The following is a 22,719-nucleotide window of genomic DNA, read 5'->3' on the forward strand; positions in this document are numbered from 1 at the left end:
AATGTGTGAGATATGTTCTCCACATTTAACCCATCCCCTGGTGGAGCCGTGAGCTGCAGAGACAGGAAACAGTTGCTTGTTTAACTGTAACCATAATCCTAACCTTAACCCCTTTCCTCTGTGTCTGTGCGATTAAGAAAAATGTTTAGCACTAGCCACACTTTTTTGAAAATTACATCCAAATAGACACTTTCCTATTAATAATGGGATGGAATTATATATATATTTTTTCTTTTAATGTGTTTTAAGATGTTGAAGCTGAATTCGCAGAAATGACAAGTTTGGAAAGCAAAGTGAAGTAAAATATTTTTTTTCAAATTAGTAAAATCTTTGCGTGTTTTCATATGATCACACTTTCATTAAAATACTTTCGGCTTATCCCTTTTGGGGTCACCACAGTGTAACAGCACCCACTGTTTCCCATCAGTGATTTGGCAGAGTTTTTATGCCGGATGCCCTTCCTGACACAACCCTGTACTTGAGGGGCACAGGGACCCAGTTAGGCAGCAGCGTCAAGGGTCTTGCCTAAGGACCCAATCTGGGTGGGGATCAGTGGACAACCCTGGGATCGAACCCAGGGCTCCTGTATGTCAGCCCTTCACCTAGCCCACTGACCCACCCAGCCACTCCCCACCCAGCCGCTTTACCTTTATTTATGTTTTTGTCGACTAAATATCTTCTGTAATTTAGTCGACTAATGGCCACATGACTAAACACTAAACAACATGACTAAATTGCGAGTAAAACTAAACCCTATTTTAGTCAAAAGACTATGACTAAAACTAAATTAAAATTCTCTGTCAAAATGAACACTGGTCTTAGGCACCCTGCGACCTCATCCACAAACGCTCCACTTTCTGCAGGTAAGGAGTTCCTGAACATCCTCCATGAAAATTTTGGACTGATCCAGCTTGGAGTGGCAGGAGGAGATCTCTGCCACGTTCATCTATCCATTCAGAAAACTGACGAATGACGAAATTGACAGAACCTACAAAATAAGAACAAAACTTTTTCAAAGAGTCATATTTGAAGTTCCATTGATCTGATTATATCCACAACAACTTCATCCAGTTTAGGCTCATGGGGGAGCTGAACTAGCTCAGCCTAATCACAGAAAGATTCCCAGTTCCATCAGGTTAGTGAGACACAAGAGATTCCGGCTGCCAACAGCTCCAGTCATTGGACATACTCGATGCGTTTAGGTCAGGGGTCTCAAACTCGCGGCCCGAGGGATGATGGTTTGCGGCCCCCATCTTAATATGAAAGATTACTGTTAGTGCGGCCCGCAAGGCTGATATGAATAACAGTTGTTGTGTGCAGAGCTGAACAACCAATCACAGTGTTGCAAAGAATGTTAAGAATGTTTGGGGGTGCAGTTGGCCTGAGTCTGTTTTCTTCTTTGTTTAGTCACCCCCCTGCTCGTGTTTCTCACCTTCCCCCATAGCCTCCCCCTATCTTACATGCTCTCCCAAATATGGTCTTGTTCCTGTCTTTGTTTCTTAAGCTAATAAAAGTCTAATGCTAATGAAGAAGGGCAGAGCAGGGGATGTAGACATACTGCTAACATGTGCTGACTCCTCTGTCTCTCCTTTTTGCAGCAAAGAGTGTTTTGAAATTGACCTGACTGGTTCGTGTCTTTTTATTAACTTTATTAAGAAGAGACCTTTTATTTAAACCCAATATAACTTGGTGCCGAAACCCGGGAGACAACAGCCGTTTGGAGGAGGACGACGGGGGAAGGAGACCAAAGTCTGTCGACAGCCGAGCCCGCAGGGGACCGAAACCAAAGTCCTCGGACATCGAGAGAAAGGCCGGTCGTAGGAACCTTTCAAAGTCGCCCTCCGAAAGACGGTGACGTCTCCTGAGGAATATCAATTTTGTAGTGTATTTTGACAAAGATACATGAGTTTGTAGCGTATTGCTAAGCTATAGAGCATGCGTGAGTTGTAGTGTATAATTCCGATAAACAGGGTTTTATACATGAGTGTAGTACTTTACAATTTGCAGTGGTTAAACGTATGAGTTGATTGAGTTCAAATACGTGTGATTTCTGTTCGAAATATAACTGCATAATACGTGAACGTGTTGTAGTGTATAATTCCGATAAAAAGGATTTTATACATGAGTGTAGTGCATTTACAATTTGCAATGATGAAACGTATGAGTTGTAGGATTTTTGAGAAAAATTCCGAGTTGTATTGTATATCTGCGGATTTACATGAGTGTAAGACATAAGAAAACAGCAGACACTTATGTCCGAGGGGAATGAAAGTAAAAAAAGCTGAGAATCCTGTGCGGGCTCGTAGAGTCCATTAAATTTATTTTAACGGTGAAAAGATATTCTCACCATCCGATCTGATTAAAAATAAACCTAAGGCCTGATAGCTATAAAGGTGAGTGACCTAAAATCAAAGTTACTACAAGGGTGTGACGATTTGTGTGGGTCTGGACCACGTGTAAATGGAAGTAAGGTTGGATGAGTGAAGAGTAAAAGTGTGTGAGCTAGAAATTAAGCTGTTAAAAGTTGGATGAATGAAGAGTGAAAGTGTGCGTGTTAGAGACCGCGTGTGAGTGAAAAGAAAGTTGGATGAGTGAAGAGTGAAAGTGTGTGCGTTAGAAATTAAATTGTTAAGAAATAAGAATAAAGGGAGAAATGGGGAAAGCTCAGAGTAAAGTAGAATTAAAGGGAGATGTAAAATTCATGAGCCAAGGCCTAGATGGATCAGGCCAATTTCAGACAACAGAAATGAGTGGAACAAAAGGGGAGACCACATGTTACAGCTGCAGCCATGTTAGTAAAGCCAGATGAGGAAACAGGAAGAGAAGGAAGGCGGGGCCAGCAGGCTGCAGATGGAGCCGCACTGTTCCATGGTGGACAATAACAGCCACTACAACACCAACCACACCAGGGCCCGCCCCTGCTGAACAGGTAGTGGTACTGCAACCCCCTCAGGACAACCGGGGGTACTGCAGCTGCAGCTGGGACCAGTAGAAGCAGCAGGTGCTCCCTCTAGTGGCAGAAGGACACCCACAGCTGCACTTCCAGTGCTACTCACGTCCCCAAAAGTGGAAGAAGATGACTCACCACCAAACTATGAGTCGGAAGAGGAACGGAATGGAGCAGCAGCTGCCTCACCCAAACCATTCAAAAAGGAAAGAACAAGCCAAGACAAAAAGCCCAAAAACAGCCCCTACGACCTGTGCCGCAAAGGCCTTATCTGTACGGACAACATGATGACTGAAAGACTCTATCCGAATCTTTCAGATTTCCCACCAGAATCAACAGTAACAGACACTTACCCCTTTTGAGATAATTTATGGCAGACCATTTACCTTACCCATTTTGTCAGATGTTAAAGAGCAATCTATAGATGAACCAACTCTAGCAGAATGGATGCGAGATATGTTAAGAAGTAAAGATGTGGCTAGAACAAATAATCTGCCAGACTGTCCTCTTTCCTCACAGGTGGAGCTGCTGCAACCAGGAGACCAGATCCTGATCAAGGTGATCAAAAGGAAGAACTGGCTGACTGCACGTTGGGAAGGCCGTTCACAGTCCAGCTAACAACCTCCACAGCTGTGAAAATTGCTGAGAGAACCACCTGGATACATCAGAGCCATTGCTTCCACCCTTGCTCCTCTGAAGGAGGAGTAAGGGTGGAAGTCACCCGGTATCAAAACCCTTGGGTGCTGAAGAAATCATCAGATCCCTTACTCCCAGCTCTACTCATCAGCAGGTCACAAAACCCAGAGCAATGAAGACCTCTGTGATCGCCCTTGGACTCCTAGCACTGCACGCTTGGAGGACACAACCATGACAAACACGCCAAAAAACGTTTTGTGGTCATTACAAAGTCCAGAGACTCAATAACTGGAGACAAGCTGGATTTAAGGTTGTCCACGAACAGCTAGCAGCTACCCCCCTTATGGCCTTCCAGAACCGCATTGCCATAGACATGCTCCTGGCCGAGAAAGGTGGAGTCTGTGTTCTCTTTGGAGCTGAGTGTTGTACGTTTATTCCTAACAACACAGCTGCAGATGGGAGTCTTACTCGTGCCGTTGAAGGCCTCAGAAGCCTGAACAAGAAGATGAAAGAACATTCCGGAGTAGATACCTCCATGTGCGACAGTTGGCTAAATATTTTTGGGGCCTACAAAGGCCTCATTTCTTCAGTGCTTATTTCTCTTGCTGTTTTTACTGTGATTCTAACCACCTGCGGGTGTTGTCTCATTCCTTGTCTTCGCGCACTTATCCAACGCCTTATCACCAAAGCCATCGAAAGTTAGCCTGACCCTGCCAGTCTCCACTTTCTGGCAGAGCAGATTGACTCTGAAGAAGACGATGTTGAAGAAGATGAATATATTGCTTAAAGCATTAAAAAAAATGCCATTTGTGTTGGTTTGCAGCCTTATGTGTGATTGCACCTTAATGGTGGGTCGAGGGGGAATTTTGCCCTCAGGGTTTTCGCCCCCTCTGCAAGTCCGGCATCTTTTCTTAACTTAGTTTATGAGAGCCTATACCTTAACTCATTTATGTGAGCGGTGCAGTGTTTGATGTTTTAAGTTTCGTAATTTAGATGTTGGACCCAAGTGTGGCCATCTGTACCCCCAACAGGTGGGAGTGTTGCAAAGAATGTTAAGAATGTTTGGGGGTGCAGTTGGCCTGAGTCTGTTTTCTTCTTTGTTTACTCACCCCCCTTCACGTGTTGCTCACCTTCCCCCATAGCCTCCCCCTTTCTTAGATGCTCTCCCAAATATGGTCTTGTTCCTGTCTTTGTTTCTTAAGATAATAAAGGTCTAATGCTAATGAAGAAGGGCAGAGCGGAGGAGGAAGACATTCTGCTAACATGTGCTGACTCCTCTGTCTCTCCTTTTTGCAGCAAAGAGTGTTTTGAAATTAACCTGACTGGTTTGTGTCTTTTTATTAACTTTATTAAGAAGAGACCTTTTATTTAAACCCAACACACGGTGAGGTATATGGGTCTGGAGGCGGGACATCAGCGGGCTGTCCAGTACCTCCTCACTCATTCATTCATTCATTCATTCCTCCAGTCAGCTGGGTGGAGGAGGAGCCCTGAAGCTGCTGAAAGTGCTTTCATACTGAACGTGACTTATGCGCCTCTTTCACCGCGTGACAAATTCACAGCCTGCCGCTTGTCAAAAAATGTGTTTCTGTCACTACGCCGGGTGTGGGAGGAGCTAGCAGCTTTGTATGTGGATGTCTCTTGGAATATTTGGGGGACACATATGGAGTTTTATTTATGTCAAAACTTCGCGCAGAAATGAGACATCTCCACGCACGCATCAAACATTCCGCGCGGACAAATCAGACCCTCGCGAGCGCTTTTTCCTCCTCCACAAGCAAAAAAAGTCCTCGCGAGAGAGACTGGCTACTTCCACATACGTGAGTGATGCGCGCTAGCAGAATCTCAGTGAGCACGCTGCTCCCACCTCAGAAATGAAGGAGGAGTTGTTAAAGACCTCGTGCAGTTGCAATTTTTTTTTTTTAATTTAGAAAGTCAATGGAACTTGGAAAACGAATCTGATAAAAATATTCACTTAAAATGATCCAGCGCGATTTTATTGATCATTTTATGGTCGTGCACAGCTTCAAATTTGGGCGATAGGTGTTGATGGGCGGGGGCTGCGCGTGACGTCACTTCAGGGATCCCAGAGTGTAAACAACAATGGCGGACGGTTTGAGAAGCGACGTAGACCACGATTTAGCGGATATTTCTTTGGATGAAGGTGATGAGCCTTCATCAAACACAGGAATTTTAACGACACAGGGTTCGGAGGGTGTACAGCCCTACCAGTTTGAACCGGAGGTTTCCTCATCTGAGGATACAGGGACTTCGGATGACGATGGTGAAAGCTCATACAGCGATGGCACCGAGAAGACGATCAAACTTGACTATTCAGAGGAAGTAAAAGTCGTAACAAGGTTTCCGTAGGTGAACCTGCGAAAGGATCATTACCGGAAAAGGAAAGGCGCCGCCGCTGCCGCGGAGCGTCCTTTGTAGTAATCCTCCAGGGCCGAGGCGGACGGAGCCCCCCCCCCCGATGCTCTGAAACAGGAGTTGGCTCCAAGAAGCAAAAATCCCATAGACTTCTAGGTAGAAAAAAAAACAATTGTTAGTCATTCTATTGGTCATGATAAACATTCTTTGCTTGATATTTTTTTTAGCATCACCTTGATTGTCCTCTGTAGTCAGGGACGGACTTACCATCAGGCAAAGGTAGACAATTGCCTGGGGCCCCCAACACACTGGGGCCCTGAGCTGAACACGTAATAAAAGTTTCCATTATCATTCAACTCTATCCAGAAAAAACACTCCAAATCACTGAAATGGAACAAGACTGATTGTGTGAAAGTGTTTAGTCCTCCCCTGTCCCTCTGCATCAATGGAATATTCTAGTTGGTAGCTACTTATCCAGCAGAGAATTCAGTTTTTCCAGCAGTAGCTCAGGAGGTTGAGCAGGTCGGCCTGTGATCAAAAGATCAGCGGTTTAACCCCCCCCTCCCTCAAGGCCAACCATTGTTAGATACATTTTGTAAGGTAAATCTAATCCATTATTATTATTATTAACTTTGCAAATGAAAACTGCTTCGGGCGAGCAGATATAATTGGGATGGGTTTCGTACGTTCGTATGGGTTCGTATGTTCCGTTCAATTTCAATGCAGACTGCAAGTTTTGCTTCATGGCAGTTATGAAACAATTTCAGTTTTAAATACTCAAGAAAAAATTTTGATCCTTAGCATTAGTTCTTTCTACTGTCTACAAGGATTTTTTTCTAAATATAACCACTGCAAAGAAGGCCCTAATTTAATTTTCACCCGTGGCCCCCAAACTGCAAGGTTTGCCTCTTTCTCTAGGTTAAGTTATTCAAATTATAACCTGACCAATCAGATGTCTCAATAAAAGTAGGGTGAACCTGCTGCCATCCACGTAAAATGTTAAAAACGTTTGACAGATTTTGTGTTGCCTGCTTTCAATTGGTAGAGGTGTGGCCTTCCAACAAGCTCACTCCTGATTGGTGAGAGTAGTTGTCATGGAAACGATGACTCAGACCAATCATTGCTTACAAGGGGCGTGTATTGGCAAGAGTCTGGCAATACGATATGTATCCCGATATTTTTAAGAGTATGAGTGAAAAAAAACTTTACCTGAATATTATTTAATCATGTATCTGTGAAGCGCTTTGGGTCTTTGAGGATGGTAGAAAAGTGCTATACAAGTATACGCCATTTACCATTTAGATGCAGCTGTATTTATATACAAGTTTCTTTTACCCACAAATTCATGGTGCATGGTGCTAAGCTGAATTACCAATCAGAAAGCTAAAATTTGTGTCCCCTGAAGATCAAAGCTTTTGAATTTGCCTTTAACATTTTCTCATTTATAAACGTAAAGATTAAAGGGTTTCTAAGTCCAGTCTATTTTAAGAAAGTTTGCCATTGAAAGCTTGACAGTTATTGAAATTTGATTGTGCTGTGAGTTGTTACTTGTGTTCAAACTTTACTTGACATTCAGCAAATAAAAATCCTATAGCTAATTATCCCTTCCTCTAGCTTTTTGCTGCCCATCTGGTCGTCAAACAGTCAGGCCCAATCAGAATTCTTCCCTTCTCCCTTCCTTTTCATTTATCCCTCCAAACAGAGTTATGAAAAAATAATGTCAAATATTTCGGACGGGACTTTCGTTGATGACGTCATCAATAATCACTGGTCACCTTAGACCAGGGGTCGGCAACCCAAAGTGTTGAAAGAGCCACTTTGGACCAGTACAATAAAAAGCAAATGTGTCTGGAGCTGCATAAATTGAAACGGCTTATAAGAGTCTTACATTGTAAGTAACACATGGAGAATGTGTCAAATAAACGATTATTTAAACGATTATTTCTCCTGCTGCGTGTCTTCGTGTCATATAAGCTTCATTTTTGGCCACATGACAATAGGTGAGACATTGCAGTGTCAAGCTATCTGACAAAAAATGAATAGGCTCATAATGATCATTTGAGCTTTTATTTTGACATCCCTCAATGACACAAGGAGAGGGGGTCCTGATCAGTCTCTCCCTCATTCTCACTCCAGGTGCAGGAAGAATTCAAACATAACAGGACAAATTCATAAATGTTCAACAGTCAGACAACAAAACACATTGAGGAAAACCCAAACTTAAATCCAATTCCAGTCAGACAGACAAAAGAACGGGTAACCCACAATTCCTTGCGCTGCCAGACCGACAGCAAGCCCACCGTGTCTGAGACCATCACTACAATATCAATGAATTACAGTTTGTTTCATTGCTTTGATGAAATTAAAGAAATGCAATAAAGAAATACGATTTTTGATGTCATTTTTATTTAGAGGATTTGAAAAAAAACACAAAAATGTAACGTGCACCTTTAAGGTGCTTCCACACTGGCCGCGTCAATCAAGTGAGCACTTTCAATGAAGAGTCAATATAAACGCGTGCACACCTAAATTCCTGCCCTCCAAGTCTGGAGCGCGCGTGAGTCTTATAGTCAGACATTTAAAAGGACAGAGTTGTGAAAACAAAAGTCTTCAGAAAGATTTGGGGGATTTTCAACACTTTTACTTTCGGTTCTCCCTGTTGTAGATGCAGATGAGCGCTAATGAACAGTAAAAATACAATAGAAGGAGAATCTCCTCCCCGCCACGCACCGCACGCGGCCGGTGTGTGAGACCTGCACATCGCCGCGCTCAGCAGGTGGTATCCACACCGGAGCAGCGCGGTCACGCACGCAGTGGCGGGGAGGAGATTCTTCTTCTATTCTTCTTCTACTGTTCATTAGCGCTCATCTCATCTTGGTGTCATATTAACCTGAGCGGACACAAACCGTAATGATTCATTTCTCCTTCGTGATCACGTTTGGTACTTCTGTGCTTTGAAGCAGACTCCGCCCACAAGCAGCTCCCGCGCTGAATCTTCAATCCGGTTCAAGATTTCCACGCACAGTTACAGCTCTGAGCTGCTGCGACTGTGCGTGGAAATCTTGAACCGGATTGAAGATTCAGCGCGCTCAATGCGTGCCGATTTGTACGTGGAGCTCGTGACCCGACTTCAAAACCCGCGTAGCAACGTGCGCTCACGTGCGCTCCAGACGCACGGGCAGGAATTCTGCTGTGCGCTGACTCAGACGGCGTGGAAGCATCTACACTCGTCTCACAACAACTGGAAAACGTAAAGGATGTTTGTGTCATGTTTGTCCTCCTACAGAAATCGTATTAAAACAAAAATATTGTGGCAGCCTGACTGTTAATTTAGAAATAGTTCCTTGTTAGTGGGTGGAGTTAGTGTCTGTTCTTGTGTTGCATTATGGGACTTGAGTGTTTTACCGGCACCATGAGTGAGAGTGGTGTGTGTATGAGTGACCATCCTCACAGTGTCGGCTGTTCCGTGGTTCTGTGCTGTGAAATGAATAGTGGTCACAATGCTGACACCATCTGATTTACATGGCCTGCGTGTACGCTTCCTCCTCCAATCGCTTGGGGTCGTGCAATGTATGGGACGCAAGTGATCTCTGGATTTAAACCTGCCAGTCACCTGCTTGGTTCTGCTCCCACCCAAATCACCACAATATGTTTCCTTCCAACATTTTTTACTTTTTTCAAACATTTTTGAGAAAGCGCCAATGAGCCACAAGGTAGTGCTTAAAGAGCCGCATGCGGCTCCGGAGCCGCAGGTTGCCGACCCCCGCCTTAGACATTTAGGACCCTTGGTGGGGGGGTGCTTGGACATCACTGCCAGCAAACAGTCGATGTTCTCTCAGTGCCCTTCCCGCCAATTTTAACCACACCATAGACATGTAGGGCCGCTGGTTGGGGGGTTTCTCTTCGCGGCTCCATGGCGGGTGTTGGGGGGTCCTGGCTGCAGCTGCTGCCCCGGCGGGGGGTCTTGGCATGGGGATGGCCGAGCGCTCTGCCCCTGAGTACATTCCGTCACTATCCACTTCAGCAAAACATAAACACTCACCTGAGCACAGTTGTCAGCTCACCTCAGCACTAATAGTTTGTGTGACAGAATGAAAGTCTTTATCTGAATGAGTTTGTATGATGGAGCGTGTGAGCTGCAGTTACAGTTGCATTGAGTACATTATGTTTAGTTTAAATGTGGAGACTATTTTGGCCAACAAGTGTGTGTGTAACTATAGAGTGTGTGTGTAGACAGGCCCCGCCCATTCTAGTTTATCACTTAGTCCTGGTTGTTTTATGATGTTGCTTCCCTCTGTTGCCTTCTCCCACCCCATTCTTTTTTTTCTGTCCGGTCCAACAACAAAGAAGAAATAATAATAAATAAATAAAATAAAACATAATCAATATAAATAAAGTTTAACATGAAATAAAACAGGGGTTTATACTCAATAAATCCCTGTTGTGACAGTAAAATCTGCCCAACACAAGAAGCTCTCAGCCCGCATCTGTTGGCTCAGCTGTTGGACAGGACAAGTTAAAAAAGAAAAAAGAGAAAAAAAAAAAAATCAGTAATCGCCAGTCCGCTAGCATTACTGCGGAGCTTCCAGTGCTTGAATATACATAACAACAGTGGTTTAATAACTTAAAAAAAAGTCATGCTACAGCATAAACTCATTACTTACATTTAAATGTAAACTTATGTGCTCCAGAGCGCACCAACGTGAAGAAAAGCGCTTCTTATCTCCATCCAGATTAGGTCTATAGGCAAGATTCTTGATGCTGCTGCCTAACTGGGTCCCTGTGCCCTTCAAGTATAGTCGGGGAGGGCATCCGGTGTAAAAACTCTGCCAAATCACTGATGCAAAACAGTAAGTGCTGTTTCACTGTGGCGACCCCAAAATGGGATAAGCCGAAAGAAGAATCCAAAGATTCATCGCAATGGAATTTTCTGTGGCGGCATGAAGGTATCAATCCCTGTGTGCGCGCTTCAGCCTGCCCGCTTCAGCCGGCATACTTCCGCGTGTGTGTGCGACATAGATGTGTGTCTGTTTCTGGCTGGTTCTTTGGGGTTATGTAAATCTGCTTTAAAAGCGTTTTGTTTTTATCAAAACCCTGTCGTCCTCAGAGCAGTAAACTTGACAAACTGACTTTAGTGAACTTTAAACCTGATACACAAATCCAGGAATGGCTAAGACATTGTGGGATTGTTTTTGATCCGCTTGATTTTCCCGGTTGTTTTTTTTTTTTAGTAGGAAGTGAGGCGAGGCATTTCTGATGAGATGGAGGCAGAAATTAGGTCTTGACCCAGTCTGCATCTGTGAGAGTAGCTCTTTGAGGGGGGGCTTGAAGGAGAACAGGTTTCATCAAGTCACTAAGTGGGTTTCAGGGACAAGTCCAGTAATACTTGAAACATAGTTTAGTTTGATGGCTTTTGTGAGCATTGTTTCTGTGTATTCAGGGGGCAAGCCGTCAGATCCATTCCAAGGTCCAGAAACTGTAGGACTATTAATATGATGTAATCTGAAGGTTGTTCTTAATCTTTAACAAACATCTTCAACAGGAGCTGGACAGTGGGTCTGAGAGGCTGGAATCGACAGAATGGAATGACAAGAAACAGAAAAACTAAACACCGCTTAAAAGCTTTTCACTAGCCAAACTACCAATCAGGTTCCTCTAAATAAACCTGTGTCACCTGGAGGTCCAAAAGTTCACAGGTAAACCTAAAAGTTAAAGGTTATGTCCAAATTCCGTCACCACTCACTATATAGTACATTATATAGTGTTCCCCATTTTGTAGTGCTGTCCAAATTACAGTTACAAAATTCAGATTGACGAACTTTTGCAAAAAAAAAAAAAAAAAAGTATTGCAGTTTTCATTATCAGAACTGGGTGGCTGGGTGGATTCATGAACAGTCTTCATGAAACGCTTATGTTTAATAGGTTTTTACTTACTAAAGTCAGTGACGTTTTCTTGCCCTTAATGGAGTCCTATCATGAAAATTCTACTTTTGAGGTTTTAAGTGTATGTTACTGATCATTCCTCACTATAAAGAACCCCAAATCAGTATTTTGATCAATTCATGCCTCTGTGAGTAAACCTCTAAAAACCTGTGCTCTGAGCAGCAGCCCCTCCCATACCCATGAAAATGAGCGGTTCCTCATATGCTGATGTCACAGAGTGAGACCGCCCCTTTCAGGAAGTCTGCTCTGCCATCTCCGCCCCCAGTCTAACACCTACACCGAGTTTCTCCACAGAGCTAGCAGTGATCAGCAAAAAAACTTTCATTTTAGATGGAGAATACCGTATATCTTTCATTTGTGTCCTGTCTTCAATAAATTCCAGCTCAAACAGGCGTTTGTTACTTTAGATGCGGGACATACACACACAAACACACCCACCACCGGGCACAGTCATGCAGACGTCGAGTGTATCTGTGTTGTGAACCAGTGTAGTGATGGCCGGGCCTACCGGGGTTAAGTTTATGGTATGTGCGTCCATCTCTGAAAAAGTTTGGATGTTTATTTTTGTGGGAGAAATGAAAATGCGCTGCCAAAGGCTGATGATGTCATGAAATGGGCGGCACCCACACGCAGCAGGTGGAGCCTCAGGAATTGAGTCCTTCTTACTCTTCCGGGTAGGAAAAAACTCATGAAAATAACTAATATTGCATAAATGATTTGTTTTTTAGTGTTCCAAAGGTAATATATTATCATATATATGGAGTATATTTAGATTTTTAGTACTGATTAATATAAATGACAAATATAATATGTTATATATGTAATATGAATCTAAATGTTTGAAATGTAATACATCACTAATCTTAAGGATCCTTAGTAACCCCAATTTATTATTGTAGGATAGAAATATATTAAGTCCTGAACTGGATATTAATAATTCGTGTAGAGAAAATGGTATGGTGGAGTCGGGGTGGGATTATATAAGTTTGCTTCCTTCCACTCCCTTTCAAGTGATCTACTTGTGATTCATTACGTGATATGTTATTTCATGTATTATTACTTGATTGCTTGAAATAAACCATTTCATTCATTCATTCCACTGTTGTCGGCGGTGCAGGAGTTAGAGATGAAAGTAACTCGTTTATTTTATAGAAACAGATCCCAGTCGCTGTTCTAAATATAACAAATAAAATGATGAAAGAACACAAGTATGTCTGACATAAGGTCAAACTTTGGTTAACACTAGGTTTGAAGCAGTAAACTTCCAAAGCTTCAGTCTTCCTGCAAGGATAGGAGTAATTCCTGGAATGACAGCAGCTGGAGGAGAATGTTACTCAGATGTGGCAGAAGGATTTCGTGGCTGACTAAAGGTGAGTTGAGGCAGAAAGCTTCATGAAAGAAGCACTTTCAAGAAGCTTTGTGTTGTAGAACTTAGAATGTAATGATTCTTTTCCTGTCGTCTCCCATTATGTTACAGTTTTTCTCAATCGTTTTGATGCATTTCTCAAAACAGAATTAAACTTCTCACAACAGTTAGTGCATTGATAGAGCTGATATTCACTGTGATGTAGAAGAAAATATGTGACAGACGGGAGTGAACGGTTGCAAGTAAACAGTGTAAAGTGCATGTTCAGAGTCGTTTTTTTTTTTTTTAATAATTGAACTCTGGTTTTCAAAATGTCATACATGATACATACTGTAATGCTGTCTTCACATTACAAGACAGTTGGAAACACTTCCAGAGTGATCAGTATCAATGAAAACATGCTGAAATCTTTTGACTTGATCATTCAAAGAATCTGGAGTCAGAAATTGTCATTTTAACAACACTGACACTTTCATTGACATAGAAAGTTGCTTTTGAAGCATCAACTACCCATTTTGAGTTACTGAGTTGCATTTTGAGAAAGTGACTCGTTTCTGCAGGTTACCTACAATGTTTTACACTAATTTACACACCTTAGCAGTGATGCAAACTCCAACAGAGAGACCATCCATCCACCAGAACCTCAGCAGAACTGAGCCGAGGAAAAGAACCAGCAGATTATGGTTCCGAACAACCTCAACCTTTAGAAAGGAAATTCTTCTGTTTAGAAGCTCATCAGTTTAATGGAGAAAGGAGTTTGAACTCAAACCTGCAGAGGAATGTTTCAAAAATACTGAAGGGAGTATTCCTGTCAATCACTTGTGTTTCAATTGTTTGCATATTACTGTAAATACAGAATCTGGATAATTGAAGGTGTTCATTTGTTCCCAGCATGTCTATTTTTGATCCACAGGAAAAAAAAGATGGCAGGCTCAGAGGAAGGAAGCAATTTTGTTGAGAGAATAAGGCAGAACCACTACTGTAGGTTCTGCTGATGGTAGCACAGCAGACAAAACCCTGACAGCTGGAGGACACAGGAAATGTCAGGAGTCACTCAGCCATGTCCTCCTCCGACCACCAGAGGGACCCCTCTCCTGAGTAGTAACCAGCTTCAGCACCTTCCTCACTACAACTCCCATCAGCCACCACTTCATTCTTCTCCATGCACAGCTGATCATCTTCATCCACATCAGAACCACCAGCATTTATACTCACTCCAACCTCCTTCAGTGTGGTAGGGAAGGGAAAGAATCAGTGGAGTACGGTTTGTGTCACAGCAAGTTGTATGGGGCTGAAAGACAGGAGAGCGGTTATGTCTGAGGAGGCTGTTAGGAGGAGAGCAGAGTTTCACTGGAGCTGCGATTGGTTTATTGAGATAAATCGGACTGTTGAAGAGATTGTAGAATGAATGTTAGTTATTTTGGTCTAGTTAGAAAGTCCCCCACTCCGACTCACACTCCTACAGTAGGTGGCGGTAATGCACCTTCACATTGGTGGAACCCACCATTTAAACCCCAAAAAGAAGAACTTCAGCATGAAGTCTTGATCATGTTTATCCATCAGTCTAAGCAGTTTTTCCTAGTTTGATTCTGTTTTTGACCCACATGAAAATTTTGAGTAAATTAATTGACATTTTCGTCAACGAATAAAAACAAAACAAAAATGCTCTTCAAAGACGACATCCAATCATAACGACTGCTGGTGGAGGAGGTGGGCGGGAGCAAATGCAGAGCGATCCAATCAGAACCCAGGGTCCTGCAGCCCGCCCGGGAAGACGCTATTTCAATGAATTGTGTTTGTGATTTGGTTGAAAAATGTCTACTCTCTACTGTAGAGACAAATGTTATATTTAACGTGACCCTCAACAAGACGTTGTGTACGTTGTGTGGAGCGACCATCACAGGCAAAAACACAAGAAAACCTGAAGCGACGTTTGCAGACAAGCCGCCCTGAAATCCACGCAAAGGTAAACATACAAACAGGATTATTTCCAGCGTATTGGACTGAATCCGAATTCTCCTCCTACCCTTCTAACTGTTGTGACATTTTGAAGGGTAGGATTAAAAACTGAAACTGTTTTTAAGGGGTTACCCTCGCCAAGCTAAATAGCGCTGGTGAAACGCTTTTCTTCACGTGGATGTGCTCTGAAGCACAGAGGTTTACATTTAAATGTAAGTAAAGCCTTTTTGTTTTAGCATGACGTTTGTAAAGTTATAAACCAATGTTGTTGTGTATTTCTGAGCGCTAGCAGCTCCGCGTTAAGAAGTGAAAGTGAAAAGTGTGTTCTTATCTTTATGAATGACTGCCCCACATTGTGGTATTTTTGTCTGTTGCTGCGTTGTGTTGCTGTGTTGTGTTGCTCTCTAGAGAACTCTTTAATAAGGACAGACAACAGGATTGACAGACTCTATTCTTTAGATCAACAAGCAGTTTAATCTCCAACTCCATCACATCTTACATGAAAAGTATGTAAGTCTATTGGCTGACGGTGGTATTACAGTACACCACACATGCTGGTCAAACACATATTACACGATCACACGCCTCCTGGCCGTGAAAGACTCTGTTTCCCAAATAGCAAATGATTATTTTAATGCATTTTTTGCACTTGACTACCTCTTCAATACAAGTTTTTTTATGTTAAGATATTTTGTATAAATGGGATGGAATTATAATTTATTTTCTTCGAATGTGTTTTAAGTTGTTGAAACTGAATTTGCAGAAATGACAAGTTTGGAAAGCAAAATAAAATGTTTTTTTTTTTTTTTTTTACAAATTAGTAAAATCACTGTCTTATTCATATGTTCACAACAATTAAATTTAACAAAAATGGTTAACCTTTAATCTATAGTTTTGTCGACTAAATATCTACTGTAATTTAGTCAATTAAACTATTAAAAAGTTTAATTTGACATTTAAAAGTGTTCCGCTCTGGTGTCATCCACATCCTTAGTCTCAAAATTACCCCCAGTGACAAAGCTCTGTTTTTGATTTGCTGAGAAACAGAAAATTCTGCCTTGAGATCTGCAGAACAGCTGAGATCTTTCCTGATGCTGATGAGACGCCAGCAGAAAAAGGAGTGGGGAGTTTCCTGAATGAAGAAGGGGCTGAAGTGTAAATGAGGATTGATTTCTCAGAAATGTGCATTAGTGGGACTGTGAGCCCAAAATATAGAAACAGGTCCAACAGGACCACCTGACTGTGTGTGGGCTTTCCCACAGTTTCAGGCAAATGGAAAGTTAGTTTGCTAAAACCCAGTAATGTGAACACACTTCATTCAAGCATCAAAGGTCACATCAGACTCCGTTCAGACTGAAGGACAGTAGAAAACCAAACATCTTCATGTCTCTGAAACATGTTTACTATGTGAACCCAAACGTTCCCCTCGCTACTAACCCACTTCCTGAAATAGATCTAGTCACTGTCAGAAGTCTTCCAGAGACAGAAACGCTCCTGGCTGCCCATGTCCTACATAAAGTCATTATGTAAACCAGGCAGAGAAAAATACCACCCGATCGATGACAGCTGATCTGTGCAGAGCTGGAAACCCAAAGCACACAACGAAAATGTCACTTTGATGTTTAAAGCTGCTGCATTCAGGCTGGTGTTACGGTTTGACATATTTTACAGTCTACACGTCAATATAAGAAGAATGTGCAGAAATGTCTGTTCAATCAGGGAGTTTCTTTGTTAAAGTTCATCATAGTAGTTTCCATCTATCTTCAGATCACACTTAATGTTATTCGGGGTTACGTGGTTGCTGGAGTCTATCCTGGTTAAGGATCGTTGATTTCTACAAAAAAAAAAAAAAAAAAAACTACAAAAATAAATATTAATTATTATTGTGCCATTTATATTAATGTCATCTTTTTAGGTAAGTAGTAAAGTTTATTCATATACAGCAAATTGAAAAGAGTTGATTTTGAAGTGCTGATGAAATTTTAGCAATACAGGAGTTGATTTAGCTCTTTGTAGAGTTATATCACATATATTTAACACTAAACGGAAAAAGAATAGATTAGAAAAGGAGTGTCAAATCAAAGTGTTTCTAAAATAAATCTGTTAGTGTCATTATGAGAATGTTAACTCTGAACTTGTCACTCTAAACTCCCACATTTGGTGTATCATCTGAAGTGTACATCTTACCGCGCTCTGCTGCACTGCAAGACCGCAGATGACGTCGGAAGACATGAGTTTAAGATTTGACTTGTTGGTAAGTAAATTATATGATTCTTGTCACTGAATTAATAGATTTTCCTCTCTTTGCATCAGAGTTTATGTCAGTATTAAACCCGGGTACATGCCAGCCACACTAATTACCAATAATTTCAGAGGGCGTCAAATTAGCACAAGTAAGAAAGTAAGTAATAACTGCGGCCACAGTAAGCGGCCGAAGAACTTTCTCAGTTAAACTAATAGATAATCTAATCAAGTTAAAGGTAATGAGAAGCTGGTTTGGTGGTTGTGCATACTTTGTCAAAAGTTAGCATGATGTTGCAGTGCTAGCTAACATCACGTATTAAAAACAATCTGTTAAGCCGTGCTCTGGTGGACTCAGTGGTGTAGTCTATGTGATACGCAGTATACCCCTTAGAAAAATTCTTGAAGTTCCGTATAACCACTAAAAATGCGCCATGATACGCATCGGTTTGTTTTTTTATGATAAATACAGGGCTGCCAACTCTCATGCGGTTGATTGATTTGTCACGCTTCTACTCCACACCTCTGTTTCTCAGACTGAAACACAATTAATGTTACTTTGTATTTTTATTTTTTTTTGAGGCTGAAGAAATACTTGCAGAATTTATAAATTGTGCTTTTAGAGACTTTGGTAATTCAATTACAATAAGTCGGGATCTTTGTTTCCGCTGAGATAATTTTTGAACTGCACAAAAATTTAGACTACAGGTAACTCCATGTGGTGCCAGTGGTAAAGCCGTGCAATGCCCATGGAACAGCAGTGCAACAGCAGTTTCAGTGCGAGATCGGGCTGTGGAGCGAACAGCGGCACTGCACTTGGACACCAAAATTTCTCATTCGTGCATGGCCATTTCCCCGCCCAGTCTGCATTTGTACCACTGCTTACAGCGTCTGAGCGTGGGAGGGCGCGCTTACACGCGATCACGCAGGGTTCTGGCTGTGGGTGGACTCCGGCGTCTGTATCATTGCTATTCCACGAACATGCATAAAGTTAGCACGTCTAAGTGCGTGTGGCAGATTTTCCAAATTTTTTACCCATTATACGGCTTTTAGAATAGGTTGTGCTGTCAACACTCAACTTTGATGAACACTTTAATGGATACTGTATTGAAGAGCAGATGACAGATATTCTGTGATTTGTATCAACCTGCTTACTTACTTTAGACCTTTTGATAAGCAATATGCCAATGATAATGAAGAAGCATTCATTGTTCTATACTGCTTTATGTTTTAAAGATTGTTTTATATGTAGCAATCATAAAAAAAGTGATAAACAATGTGACTGCACAGTGAATTGCAGGTGTCCAGAATTAACTGGAGGAGGCAGTAGCAGAGTTAAAAGTTTTATTCGGCCAGGCAGAAGGCACAGAACCGACAGCAGTTTAACAGTAAAAACTCAAGACTGTAAAACACACTTAAAATGCAACTGGCCCAAATAAAACAAATCACAACAAATAAAAAGGGGCAGACTGCAAGTAAAACCACACACTTAAGAACAGCTTGAGGGATTACATGTAAAACCGCTGCTTTGTAAAACTGGTGCTGAAAGGCCCAGGTATAAAATGATTTAAAACTAATAAAAGAGTGGCACAATCAAATACAATAAAAATAAAAATGTAGCGGTATAAAATAGTGGCAGATTAAAAGCACAACCAATTCATCCTGGAAACAGATACAGTGCATATTTAAATAAAAAAAAGCACATCAAAACATAAGGAAGAGAGCCTACAAGTGAAAACACTTCCAGCAAGTCATGACTTTCCTCCCATTAAAGTTCCAGGCAGTAGGCCTTAATCACGCCACAAATTTCTAAAAACACAATTTACATTAAAACAAAGTTGTTAATTAAAAATATAAAATGCTAAAATTGTGTTAAAAGAATTAAAAGCTGCTCACGTTCACTTCCGCGTTCCACGCGCCACCCTGTCTGACGGGTGGGGGCTTGCAACAGCACAAACACACCTGAGGCAAAATAATCTTTAAAATGCAATGCAGGCTAAACAGGATTTTGGATTACTGGCAAGTTTATGGCACCTTACGTTTTGAACCCGACGTTTCAACGCACAGCCAGAATCTCGAGGGAGCTCCACAAGTGTGCTTGATTGGCCTGACACAAGCTGGACGACAGCGGTGTTTAAAGTGAGCACGGCTGCAGATTGGATCACTAAATAGCGTCCCCCATCAATAACAACTACACACCTAGTGTGAGGCCATTTTCTGGGTCCTAGTGCCCTCCAGGTCACAACTCCCGGTTACATATATTTTTGTGGTGCATTTAAAATAAATGCATTTTAAATAAACACGGTCTCTTCTTTTTAGTAATCTAAGGAATGCATCCAACACTGGTCATTTTGCAATGATAGTGTTAATTTACCAACATTCCAAAATGAGTTAAATTGTCAATGTCTGGTGTGGACTCAAACAGACACTTCAAAAGTGTTGAACTAAATGGGCAGAGTCATATTGATAACTCGGTTTAGTATCTAATAAAACTCTGACAGTGCTAATTTATAACTCTATGTTCAGGTGTTAAACCGCTCAGAGTTGGTAAATGTTACATTTTAAACACTGACAGAATAAAAAACAACTCAATCTAAGTGTGCAAGGATCAACAATTTAAAAAGTTATCTTGACACTTTGTGGTGTGGACTCATATAGACACTTTATAAGTGTTAAGATTGATTCCAGTGGAGTTGAATCAACCTGGTCGAATTTGCTGACACATTTGAACTTCATTCTCAACCTCATTTATGACAGAAAGTCAATTTGTCAGTAACCAGAATTAAAGTTACGTTAAATTATAATTCCACTGGTTTATAAAGCAGATTTTCTATTTTTAGAAAAATTCAAGGTTTAAAAGTGTTCTTCGTGGCTTTAATATATGGTAGGGGTCACTTCTTTAGCTCTGATTTAGTTTTTGTTGGTTATATATGATTAATTTGTGGCTGGAATACACCAAAAACCAGGGGTGAAAGTAGAATTTTTCTTTTACCGGTACTATGACAAATTATTTCCAAATATATATATTTTTTTAAAGCAGTTAAAGGAAATAAATGCACTTGATATCAAATTTTATACATAAATAACATGTGTAGACAAGGTGTTTTTGTGAAAACAATCTTTAATTGAACATTGTGAATTTTTCAGAACATGAAAAATGTGAACATCCAAATTGATCAGAACTTGAATCATGCTTAATTAGCTGAACTAACTGAACTAAGTCATAATGTCCCAAACAGGCTGGTAATATTCCTCATCAGTTTTAGGGGATCTGCTGGCCATGCCACTTGTTGTGTGCACTGGTCTCCTGCCTTTTCCTAGCCAGGTTTTGACGTATGGCATTGGATCCCACTTCATGCAGGGAGGTCCCAATGAGCTGATGAACAAGAGGTTTGAGACATTTTTTGTCGTCATGGTGCCTCTGAGGTCAGTCATTATGTTATTCATTGTGCTAAACCCTCTTTCACAATCTGCATTACTGGCTGAGAGTGTGTCCACTGCCAGAAGTATTTTTTTTTAATGGAGGAGGAATGCTTCTTCCTCCACTAGCCTTGAACTCAACGTACCCAAGATGGGCCTCTTGCTCATTGATGTTGAGACTTTCACACAAAGTTCTGACTTCCTCTTCTCCAAATCGAGGATTGTCTTGATCCCAGTTGTCTGGGTGAAGGACTGCCATCTGATTGATAAGGCTGTTGAAAGCCTACTTGCGGTCAGCTGTCACGCTACTTTGTGCTTTGTTGGCTTTTGTTGTAAACAGTCTTTCCTTCATGCTCTCCACCACTGCAGTTATGAAGAGAGCAGAGTCAATGGTGGGAGACCTGCCCACCTTTAACTGATGTCCATAAAATTCCATCTTCTGCTTGGCCTGCTCTGCTGTGTGTTTTCCTGGGTAGGTTTTCAGGCTCTCAATGCGCTTCAGGTACTTGGTCATGAGCTCATGGGCCTTTGGAATAGTAGTTTTTCTGTTCTGGAGAATTTCAGACAAGTTTTTTAGTCCAGTGAGAACATCCACCATCAGTGCCAGACTTTTGAGAAAACTGGTCTGCACAACTTAGACAGCAGACCACTGAACTTGGCTCTCTCTCTGCTGTCTCTGCTGGTGTCCTCTGATGCTTTCTGGAAATGTTGTGCCAAGGCTGAATATGACTGCCACACTGCATTGACTGCCCTCCAGGATGAAGCCACCCAGCGAACGCTGAATACTCTACCAATCCTTTTAAGGGTGATGTGCAGATTGTGCGCACACTCATTGAGCTCTCTCATGTTCTTGGGTGATTGGCTGTGAAGTGAATAAATGGAGTCAAGGAAGGCCTGGAAATCTTTTGTCCCCCCTGTTTTATTAAGTGCCTGGGCTACTGCAAGCTCCAGTCTGTGATTCAAACAGTGCCAGAGAAAAAAAGATGGAAAGTCGTCTTTCAGCAACTTTCCAACCCCTGACTTCACCCCTAACATCACACTGGCCCCATCACTGCAAAATCCTATCAGTAGTTCTTGCAGCAACTGCATGGTAAAACCATTTTTTAACAGGCAGTTTATGAGTTTTTCTTTGATGTGGGCAGCACATAGGCTGTCCAGGTCCACAAGGTCCAAGGGAAAAACAATAGGTTCCATAGCTCCATCTAAACTTACTTTCACAAAAACAATGAACATTGATTTGTTACCGACATTAGTTGATTCATCAGCCAATACTGTTATCTTGCTCCTATTTTGTATAATTTTTGTCATAATTTCTTTCTTCATTTGTGAAGCCACGTGATCCACAATATCAACACACAGTTTTGCTGTGTAAAACTCTCCCCATATTGATTGAGTTGGTCTCCTGTAGATCAATCAAACTTTCAAAGTCAGTGAATGGTTTATTGTACTTGGCCGCGTAATAGGCTGTCCTGTAGTGATGGGTCGGTCGCGAACGAAACGGCTCTTTGAACCGGCTCTTTGAAGTGAACGACGCGAGCCGGCTCCTCGCTGGGAGCCGGAAGTCGGGAGCCGAGTCTTTTCTATCTCACCTCCTCTCTCTCTCCCTCCCCTTTTTTCTCCGCATGTCGCACGTGATTGGTCAATATGTGTTTGTGACGTGTGTGTTCGCGCTGAGCAGAGGAGGAGGAGCGGTAGTCACACTCGCAGCAACAACAGTAGCAAAGCACACACGGAGGGAAAGCCTTTCTCTCACTCCCTTAAAGGAGCCGGAATTCCCATCACTACTGTCCTGAAGACTCTGGCAGTTGTCTCAAAGGCAAAATCTTGACTC

At 41.9% G+C, this 22,719-nt stretch overlaps 1 long non-coding RNA gene across 1 annotated transcript; it reads right to left on the bottom strand.

Annotated features, from left to right (window-relative positions):
• Positions 1-18,798: 18,798 nt before the first annotated feature.
• LOC118598284 lies at positions 18,799-19,714 on the bottom strand. The gene is made up of 2 exons (XR_004947408.1): positions 19,503-19,714; positions 18,799-19,430 (listed from the first exon to the last, which is right to left on the bottom strand). It is a non-coding gene; the product is annotated as an uncharacterized LOC118598284 (long non-coding RNA).
• Between the last annotated feature and the right edge of the window lie 3,005 nt (positions 19,715-22,719).

Source organism: Oryzias melastigma, unplaced genomic scaffold (genome assembly GCF_002922805.2).
Source record: "Oryzias melastigma strain HK-1 unplaced genomic scaffold, ASM292280v2 sc00290, whole genome shotgun sequence".
Classification (NCBI taxonomy): domain Eukaryota; kingdom Metazoa; phylum Chordata; class Actinopteri; order Beloniformes; family Adrianichthyidae; genus Oryzias; species Oryzias melastigma.